Below are 9527 nucleotides of genomic sequence, written 5' to 3'. Positions count from 1 at the left end.
TGTAACTATTAGATCAGCAACCCTGATCCTCTACCACTTCTGGACTTCCAATGATGTGATCTAAACACTGTTACTGTTTTATCCACTTTGAATTGGATTTTCCCAGCTTTTGAAGTGGAAAGTTACTTAACAGGTAGGTTCTTTTTTAAAATATATTTTTATTGATTTCAGAGAGGAAGGGAGAGGGAGAGAGAGAGAGAAATATCAGTGATGAGAGAGAATCATTGATCGGCTGCCTCTTGCACGATCCCTATTAGGGATCAAGCCTACAACCTGGGCATGTGCCCTTGACCAGAATCAAACCCGGGACACTTCAGTCCTCAGGCGGATGCTCTATCCACTGAGCCAAACTGGGTAGGGACACGTTTAGGTTTTTAATAGCTCTTGTGAAACTGTTTTCTCATCCACACTATGACTGTTTTCTCACAACATTGCCTACCACCTTTTAAATTTGTGCCTCCTGATGGCCAGAAACTGAATCTCATGATTGCTTTGATTTGAATTTTGCTAATTACTAGTACAGCTAACTGTAGTTACTTCTATTTACTGGATATTTATATTTTTCTTCTCTGTGGAATGCTTTTTACATCTATTCCTCATTTTTCTATAGAATTACTTGCATTTTCCTTATTGATGAGTTGAAACAACTTTAAAACTTTGGCTAGGAATTGTCAGCGTGCTAGATGTATTACAAATATTTTCTCCCAAGTACCTTAAAGCTGATGCCCTCGCTTGGAGTAGGGGACATCTCTGACCCATGGAGGGAGAACCTGAGGAGGAAAGGCTTAGAGTTGCGACCCCTGAAAATACATCCTGCATATCAGATATTTACATGACGATTCATAACAGTAGCAAAATTACAGTTATGAAGCAGCAACGAAAATAATTTTATGGTTGGGGGTCACCACAACATGAGGAGCTGCATTAGGAAGGTTGAGAACTACTGGCTTAGACTTTGCTTGGTGTCTTCCAATAACCCTTCGAGATCCACAGGAAGGACCCTGGAGGGAGGTGGGGAGTAAGTTGGGGTTTTGATCCCTGGTGATTTTCCTGTGGGGTCACCCCAGGATGACTACTTTTCCTGATGAAGACCCTGTCTCCTATCTAGTGGTCCTCTCCACAGAGCTCTCTCTGATCTGGTAACCACCCTCCTCGTGTCCCCTCAGGCCTCCTGGTGCTAAGGGGAGTATCCTACTGTCACTAGCCCTGGGTTCTGCACTCTGCCTTGGGGCTTCCTTACACTTAGCCCACGTCTTTGTAAATGACTCCTGTATTACACTTACCTCGAATTGCCAAGTTTGCAGGTCATGTTTCTTGCTAGAGCTTGACTGACACAGCGTGCCACCCAAGTTGGCTCAGGCAGGCATGGAAGGCTTTATGTGGAAGAGACATCTCTTTCTTGCATGAAGTAAATGAGCGAGCAGTTCTGACCACCACAGGTGACGTCTCACAGACGTGGAGGACTTGGTCTTAAATGATGAATGTCGGTTTAGAGAGTTAGAACAACGCTGATCCCTGCTGACATCATGTAACTATTAGATCAGCAACCCTGATCCTCTACCACTTCTGGACTTCCAATGATGTGATCTAAACACTGTTACTGTTTTATCCACTTTGAATTGGATTTTCCCAGCTTTTGAAGTGTAAAGTTACTTAACAGGTAGGTTCTTTTTTAAAAAAAAAAACGTATTTTTATTGATTTCAGAGAGAAAGGGAGAGGGAGTGAGAGATAGAAACATCAATGATGAGAGAAAATCATTGATTGGCTGCCTCTTGCACGCCCCCTAATAGGGATCAAGCCCACAACCTGGGCATGTGCCCTTCACCGGAATCAATCCTGGGACACTTCAGTCCTTGGGGCGGACGTCCTATCCACTGAGCCAAACTGGGTAGGGACACGTTTAGGTTTTTAATAGCTCCTGTGAAACTGTTTTTTCATCCACACTATGACTGTTTTCTCACAACACTGCCTACCACCTTTTTAATTTGTGCCTCCTGATGGCCAGAAACTGAATCTCATGATTGCTTTGATTTGAATTTTGCTAATTACTAGTACAGCTAACTGTAGTTACTTCTATTTACTGGATATTTATATTTTTCTTCTTGGTGGAATGCTTTTTACATCTATTCCTCATTTTTCTATAGAATTACTTGCATTTTCCTTATTGATGAGTTGAAACAACTTTAAAACTTTGGCTAGTAGTTGTCAGCGTGCTAGATGTATCGCAAATATTTTCTCCCAAGTACCTCAGTTTTTAACTTCATTCCATGATGAATTTTGTCCAAAGTTCTACAATGGCTGATGATGTTCAGTTTCTCACTTTCTCATTCACGGCATGTGTATTTTGAGTGATGTAGCTCATTGAGTGAAGGCCAAAAGTTGTCTGTCTTTTGGCTCTTTGTCCAGGAATTTTAAACTTTAGGCATTAAACCTACAACCCTTCCTTAAATTTTGCACACCCTGTGAGTGTGCCTCTGTCCCTAGCCAGGGCACATGCCTAAGAGCTTGCACTTTATTGCCTTAGCAATAGGGAGTCCTTGAAGGTTTTAGAGAACAGTGCAAGAGCAGATGAGCATTCTGGAAAACTCTGTCTGACTGAAGTGAGCAGGATGGCCTGAGTCAGTGAGGGTTGGAGGCGAGTGAACCATTAACTGGCAGCAGGGGGAATCCAGGTGACACACAGGGGCCTGAGCCCCACAGCACCGGGTCTGGGGGTTAGGGATGTGGAGAAGCCGAGCCATCAGATGGGCATGCCAGCTGCACATATTCCTTGGTAAGTAACTTTAAAAAGCTGGAAATTCAATATTTTGTTTCTGGGGTTGCAAAAATCAGTGTGATAAACGCGTCACACCGAAATGTGCTTTGCCCTGTCTCTCAGCCCCGCCCCATCCTCACAGGCTGGGAGGGCAGCTGGGTCTTCAGCACGTGCTGTTCCTGGGTCTTTCTGGCCCCACAGTTCACTCTTAGACTAGTGTCCAATGTAAGCATGATGTGAAGCGCAAATGTGAGCCATGTAGGGAATTTTAAATTTTCTGGTAGGCATATGAACAAAAGCACAAAGAAAGAATGAAACTTAAAATATACAAAGATCTCTTAAAACTCGTTCATATGAGAACAAACCACCCAAAACTGGGCAAAAAAAATTTGAACAAGTCACTTCACCGAAGGAGATATGCCTGTGAAAAGATGCTCCACATCCTATGTCATCAGGAAAACGCAAATGAAAAAGTAAGGGGATACCACTATGTACCTATCAGAATGGCCCAAATCCAGAATACTGACAGTACCAAATCCCGGTGAGGATGAGGAACGACGGGAACTATTGGTGGGGATGCAGCACGTTATAGCCACGTTGGAGACAGTCTGGCAATTTGTTTTTAACAAAGCGAAACACAGTCTTGGCACATGATACAGCAATGGCACTCCACACAAAGATTGCAAGTGAATCTTTATAGTAGCTTTATTAATCATGGCCCAAACCTGGAAGCCATCGAGCTGTCCTTCAGTAGGTGAATGAATACAAAGCTGATGCCCTCGCTTGGAGTAGGGGACATCTCTGACCCATGGAGGGAGAACCTGAGGAGGAAAGGCTTAGAGTTGCGACCCCTGAAAATACATCCTGCATATCAGATATTTACATGACGATTCATAACAGTAGCAAAATTACAGTTATGAAGCAGCAACGAAAATAATTTTATGGTTGGGGGTCACCACAACATGAGGAGCTGCATTAGGAAGGTTGAGAACTACTGGCTTAGACTTTGCTTGGTGTCTTCCAATAACCCTTCGAGATCCACAGGAAGGACCCTGGAGGGAGGTGGGGAGTAAGTTGGGGTTTTGATCCCTGGTGATTTTCCTGTGGGGTCACCCCAGGATGACTACTTTTCCTGATGAAGACCCTGTCTCCTATCTAGTGGTCCTCTCCACAGAGCTCTCTCTGATCTGGTAACCACCCTCCTCGTGTCCCCTCAGGCCTCCTGGTGCTAAGGGGAGTATCCTACTGTCACTAGCCCTGGGTTCTGCACTCTGCCTTGGGGCTTCCTTACACTTAGCCCACGTCTTTGTAAATGACTCCTGTATTACACTTACCTCGAATTGCCAAGTTTGCAGGTCATGTTTCTTGCTAGAGCTTGACTGACACAGCGTGCCACCCAAGTTGGCTCAGGCAGGCATGGAAGGCTTTATGTGGAAGAGACATCTCTTTCTTGCATGAAGTAAATGAGCGAGCAGTTCTGACCACCACAGGTGACGTCTCACAGACGTGGAGGACTTGGTCTTAAATGATGAATGTCGGTTTAGAGAGTTAGAACAACGCTGATCCCTGCTGACATCATGTAACTATTAGATCAGCAACCCTGATCCTCTACCACTTCTGGACTTCCAATGATGTGATCTAAACACTGTTACTGTTTTATCCACTTTGAATTGGATTTTCCCAGCTTTTGAAGTGGAAAGTTACTTAACAGGTAGGTTCTTTTTTAAAATATATTTTTATTGATTTCAGAGAGGAAGGGAGAGGGAGAGAGAGAGAGAAATATCAGTGATGAGAGAGAATCATTGATCGGCTGCCTCTTGCACGATCCCTATTAGGGATCAAGCCTACAACCTGGGCATGTGCCCTTGACCAGAATCAAACCCGGGACACTTCAGTCCTCAGGCGGATGCTCTATCCACTGAGCCAAACTGGGTAGGGACACGTTTAGGTTTTTAATAGCTCTTGTGAAACTGTTTTCTCATCCACACTATGACTGTTTTCTCACAACATTGCCTACCACCTTTTAAATTTGTGCCTCCTGATGGCCAGAAACTGAATCTCATGATTGCTTTGATTTGAATTTTGCTAATTACTAGTACAGCTAACTGTAGTTACTTCTATTTACTGGATATTTATATTTTTCTTCTTGGTGGAATGCTTTTTACATCTATTCCTCATTTTTCTATAGAATTACTTGCATTTTCCTTGTTGATGAGTTGAAACAACTTTAAAACTTTGGCTAGGAATTGTCAGCGTGCTAGATGTATTACAAATATTTTCTCCCAAGTACCTTAGTTTTTAACTTCATTCCATGATGAATTTTGTCTAAAGTTCTACAATGTTGATGACATTCAGTTCCTAATTTTCTCTTTCATGGCACATTTTGGGTGATGTGGCTCATTGAGTGAAGGCCAAAAGTTGTCTGTCTTTTGGCTCTTTGTCCGGGAATTTTAAACTTTAGGCATTAAACCTACAACCCTTCCTTAAATTTTGTACCAGGAGCTGAACAATTAAGGCTCTAGCTATTTTTGTTTTTTTGGTTGCACATGTGTCCAATTTGGTCAAAAGCTGTTTTAAATTTAGGGAAATTTAAATCCTTATGTTGGTCCTGTAGAGTTGGGTTCTTTTGTCTTAATGCTTTTAATGCTTCTGCCATTTTGGTGAGTAATTTATGGGTCATTTTTGTTAATTTGTCCTTCATTTTTACATGAGGGAGGGGAGGTTAAATAGCACATTGGCTCACACCCTACAATCTGGGTTTCATGGAGAGACTGGCTTCAGGAAGATGTGATGGTACAGCCCACAGGGAAGCAAGGCATATGGGAGGGGCTTGGGATGCCTGGGAGGGGGCAGAGGTTTGGTGCAGCTACATCCCCACACCCCCACACCCCCACTGCACAGGCAGCTAGGATTTCCTTGGCATTTCCCCAAAACATCTGGAGTTCAAAGGGCCCATGCTCTTCTCCGTGGTTCACAGCACACATCACGTTGCCCCCTTGGTTGAACAGAGGTGGGTACCGGTTGCCATGCCCAGGCCAGACCCCCAGCCCTGCTTGCAGGTGGCCCAGGGTAGGACCTGAGCTGCAGTGGCATTGGTCCTCTCAGAAGTCCCAGGGGAACTGGTGAGCCCCATGACAGGATTGGGGGTTGGGAGTTGTAGATTCTAAACCCAGTTCTACTATAAATTTGATTCTGTGTAGTTGTTAACTGTGGGTGCCAGATAACTTCTCCTACTTCACAATTCCGTCTACTTTGTTAGTTGTGACTGTCAGCTTGGTTACACGAGTAAGTTATTATAGAGACTGAGCCTCCATGACAGATTCTGGAGACTCCAGTGGTGAATGGTCACCCTCTCCCACCTCACCTGGTTCCCACGGATGGTCCCTCAACTCAATGAGATCATGGGCAGGTGAAGTGAGCAAGCTAGCAGTGCACGTGACCAAGCAAGCATGGGTGATAATATTGGAGAGCTTGAAAATTAGAATCTGGATTCAGTGATCTCTTAAAAATTATTCCCATGTCTAGGATCTTTGGCTTAATGAGTACTTACTTGTAGTCAATTCAAGCCACACTTAATGATGTACACAATTTCCCCTTGTTCTACATGACAATAAAGCATTAATAGAAAAAATCTAGCAAGCTTGGTGATGTTTATATAGCAGAACCACATTACTTCCTTTTTATAACCAGCATAAACACTGAAAGCCTTCTCAAATACAGCTAGGGTATCCCTTGTACCCCAAGACCAAAGTTATGGTCCATTTCTTCAGTAGATGGGCTCTCTGCTCTTCAATTATCCATCCTAATGTTTCTGTTCTTCCCTCTAATCACCATCATCCCTGTTCCCTCTAATTCCCCTGGCACTTATTCACACTAACATTTAAACTGGGGACTTCAGAAAGGATGCTGACTGCTGGGGAATCTGGGAAGACTGCATTCTCTGAATGTCAGGAAGCTAGGGCAAGGTCAGGATCAAGTGGGACAAGGACTGAGGCAATGAGGATGCACAACCCCATAATGCACAGATTTCTGCAACCTTCATCTGAGCATGAAAAAAGTTCAAGCTACACCCAAAGGCTCTTGAATCAATGAAGACACAGCTCTCTGGGCTGTGCCCCGTGGGCCCTCTGAGAGCCTCCTGGGCTGACCCTTCCTCTCTGCCTCTGTGGCTCATGCACCCACCACTCTATTTTCAGAGTGTCCAAGCATCAGTGTGGCCGAGGATCCCTCCTGTGGTCTGGACATCAGTCCTATGAGGTCCCTCCTTTGAGCTCCTGGCTCTTTTGTTCCCTCGGTTTCCTTCCTGCAGTTGTTACTATCCGGAATTCATCAACAACACGGCTTTACTCCTTAGCCTTCTCACATACGTGCAACCAAGTCCTTGTGCTCAGTTCTCTTGGTTGGCAATTCCTCGTGGGCTTCTGCTCTCCAGACTGGATCCTGATCAAAACAGAGACAAAAGGAATGTGGGGCCTTTGACATGCTGTCTTGTGGGAGCATCCCAAGAAAGGGATACGTTGGCAGATGCATGCTGGAGAGGCTGGTCAGCTGGGCAGAGGGGACTCGAGCTGAGCTTGGCTTTGAACAGAATGTGTCTGAGTTCATTATCATACTGTCTCTTAGGGGAACAGAGAAGCTGGAAGCCAAAAGTGATGGGATTGGGGACTCAACAGGAAGGGGCCCTGTCCTGCCAAGATCAAAGAGGAGATGGGGTGCAAAGTGTGAGGGGTTGAGCAAGGAGGCTCTTTTCAGAGCTGGGAAGAGGGGTTCATGGAGGGGCTAACCTCGGAGCTCCTGTCTCATTCTCAGCACTCTTCTCCCAGCTAGACAGGTGTGTGTGGAGTTGTAGGTCTGCCTTCTGGTCTGCCTCCTGACATTCACTTTAGTCAGGTTGACTTGGGCCTCAGGAAATTGCTATGCTTGACCTCAGCAGATGGGATAATAGATGTTTGGTGGTGGTGGTAGTGGTGGGGATGGTAACAAACATGATAGAAAAATAAACTGTTACCATTTATTGCGAACCTACAAAGGTTCTGCATTAGTAGAGCAGAGGGTGGGGGATAAGTTGGGGCCACTCAGTTTTTGGAGAAATCATTGCCGACCTCTTTTAGAACTTAGTCAGTTTTGGAGTCCACTGTATTCTGAGGGCACCAGGGGCCAGGCCTCCCTCGGTTAGGAACGTGGTTCTCGGTGCCCGTGGCTCCAAGGAGAGGGCATTGCGTCTCTGAGGGTTTGAAAGAGTGTAGATAGGGGCTTTCAGCCTGACTCTCCATTCAGGGTGGCAGCGCTGGAGTGGATGGGTGGCCTGAAGCACTCAGCCAATTTTGTAATCACAGGACCCCCTTTGTGGGATATAAGTATTCTCTCTTTTACCATGTTCAGTGTGGCTAGAGAGCCGTCTATGAATCCTGAGTAGGGGCGGCTGGGGATTGAGAAAATGAAAGAAAGAGACAGACACAGACACAGACACAGACACAGACACAGACACAGAGGGGAAAAGCTGGGACCGGGTGGGACAGCTGGCCCTCTGATGGAGAGACAGTGACCCAGAGCTGGTGCAGCATGTTTATTTTATACAATATGATACGAGGAAGTTTTACTAAAGTTTAAGATAAAGGAAATTATATGAAATCTTGGTTAAAGATCAAACTGGAATTCTTCAATCTTGTGGCTTCTTTGTAATTGTCACTCTGGCTGGGCCCAGATAATTGCGTCTGTTTCTGGTGCCTGGCTGAATTTAGATAATGAAACCCACCCCCTGGCACTTGAGCTAAAGGTCAGGCTGACAACACACCTGCCTCTGGCAAGGTATGTTTCCAGGGCATGGCTCTGCCAGATGCCACTGGATTCAGATCAGCTCAGGGGCTTTTCCCAGGTGCTCTCTACAGTGGGACTGCAGAGGGCCAGCTCCCGGGCCCCCGGAGATGGACTCCTTCATCAGAGCCTGGCAATTCCAGTCCCAGCCCCAGAGGGACAGGCAGGAGACTATGCCGGGGGAGGCCTCTCAGGCTTCTCTGTCTGAGAAACCCAGCATCTGTCATCAACCCTACTTCCTCCTGGGGCTCAGCGTGGGGCTCACTTCTCAGGGAGCGCAGGTGAGATTTCTTCATCAGAACCTCATGGGACATTCCCGCAGGAGGAACTGGCTTTCTTTTCTACCTACGGTCGTCACACCCCAAGGAAGCTGGAGTCTCCTGGTGCCCATCAGATACATGACTCAGGCTCTGTCAGAGCCCGTCACTGCTCCTGGGGGCTGCCGAGCTGTGACTCAGCCACAGGACATGCAGGAGAGGCACTTCCTTGCCTGGGGAGAGCTGGGCAGGCCTGACTGGGAGCCCTCCCTCTTTCCTGTGCTTTGGGGTCAGTGGAGGAGTTGGCTGCCAGGCTGGCTCTGCATCACATCCTGTGGTCCTGTGCAGACCTGGCTGCTTCTCAGGGCCCTCTGCTCCCGGGCAAAAGCAGATGCCAATGGGTGCTGCCCTTCGGACTTCTAGGGAGATGCTGTTATTGGCTTGCTCTCCTATCCCTGAGGCTGCCTGGAAGTTTTTTGTTTTGTTTGCTTGTTTTCCCCACAAAAAGCCATAACTTTGTTAATGATAGAAATAGTACAAATTTCAAACCAAGCTGCAGTAATGCTTTTGAAACACACAAAAGAAGAGTCCTCCTTTTTTAGATGGTTACATTGTTAATTCCATAATAGCATTTACAATATCACTAGAGGCCCGGTGAATTCATGCATGTGTGAGGTGCTGAAGGTGGGTGGTGGATGGG

This window comes from Myotis brandtii, unplaced genomic scaffold (genome assembly GCF_000412655.1).
Source record: "Myotis brandtii unplaced genomic scaffold, ASM41265v1 scaffold690, whole genome shotgun sequence".
NCBI lineage: Eukaryota > Metazoa > Chordata > Mammalia > Chiroptera > Vespertilionidae > Myotis > Myotis brandtii.
This window is presented reverse-complemented; position numbering follows the sequence as displayed.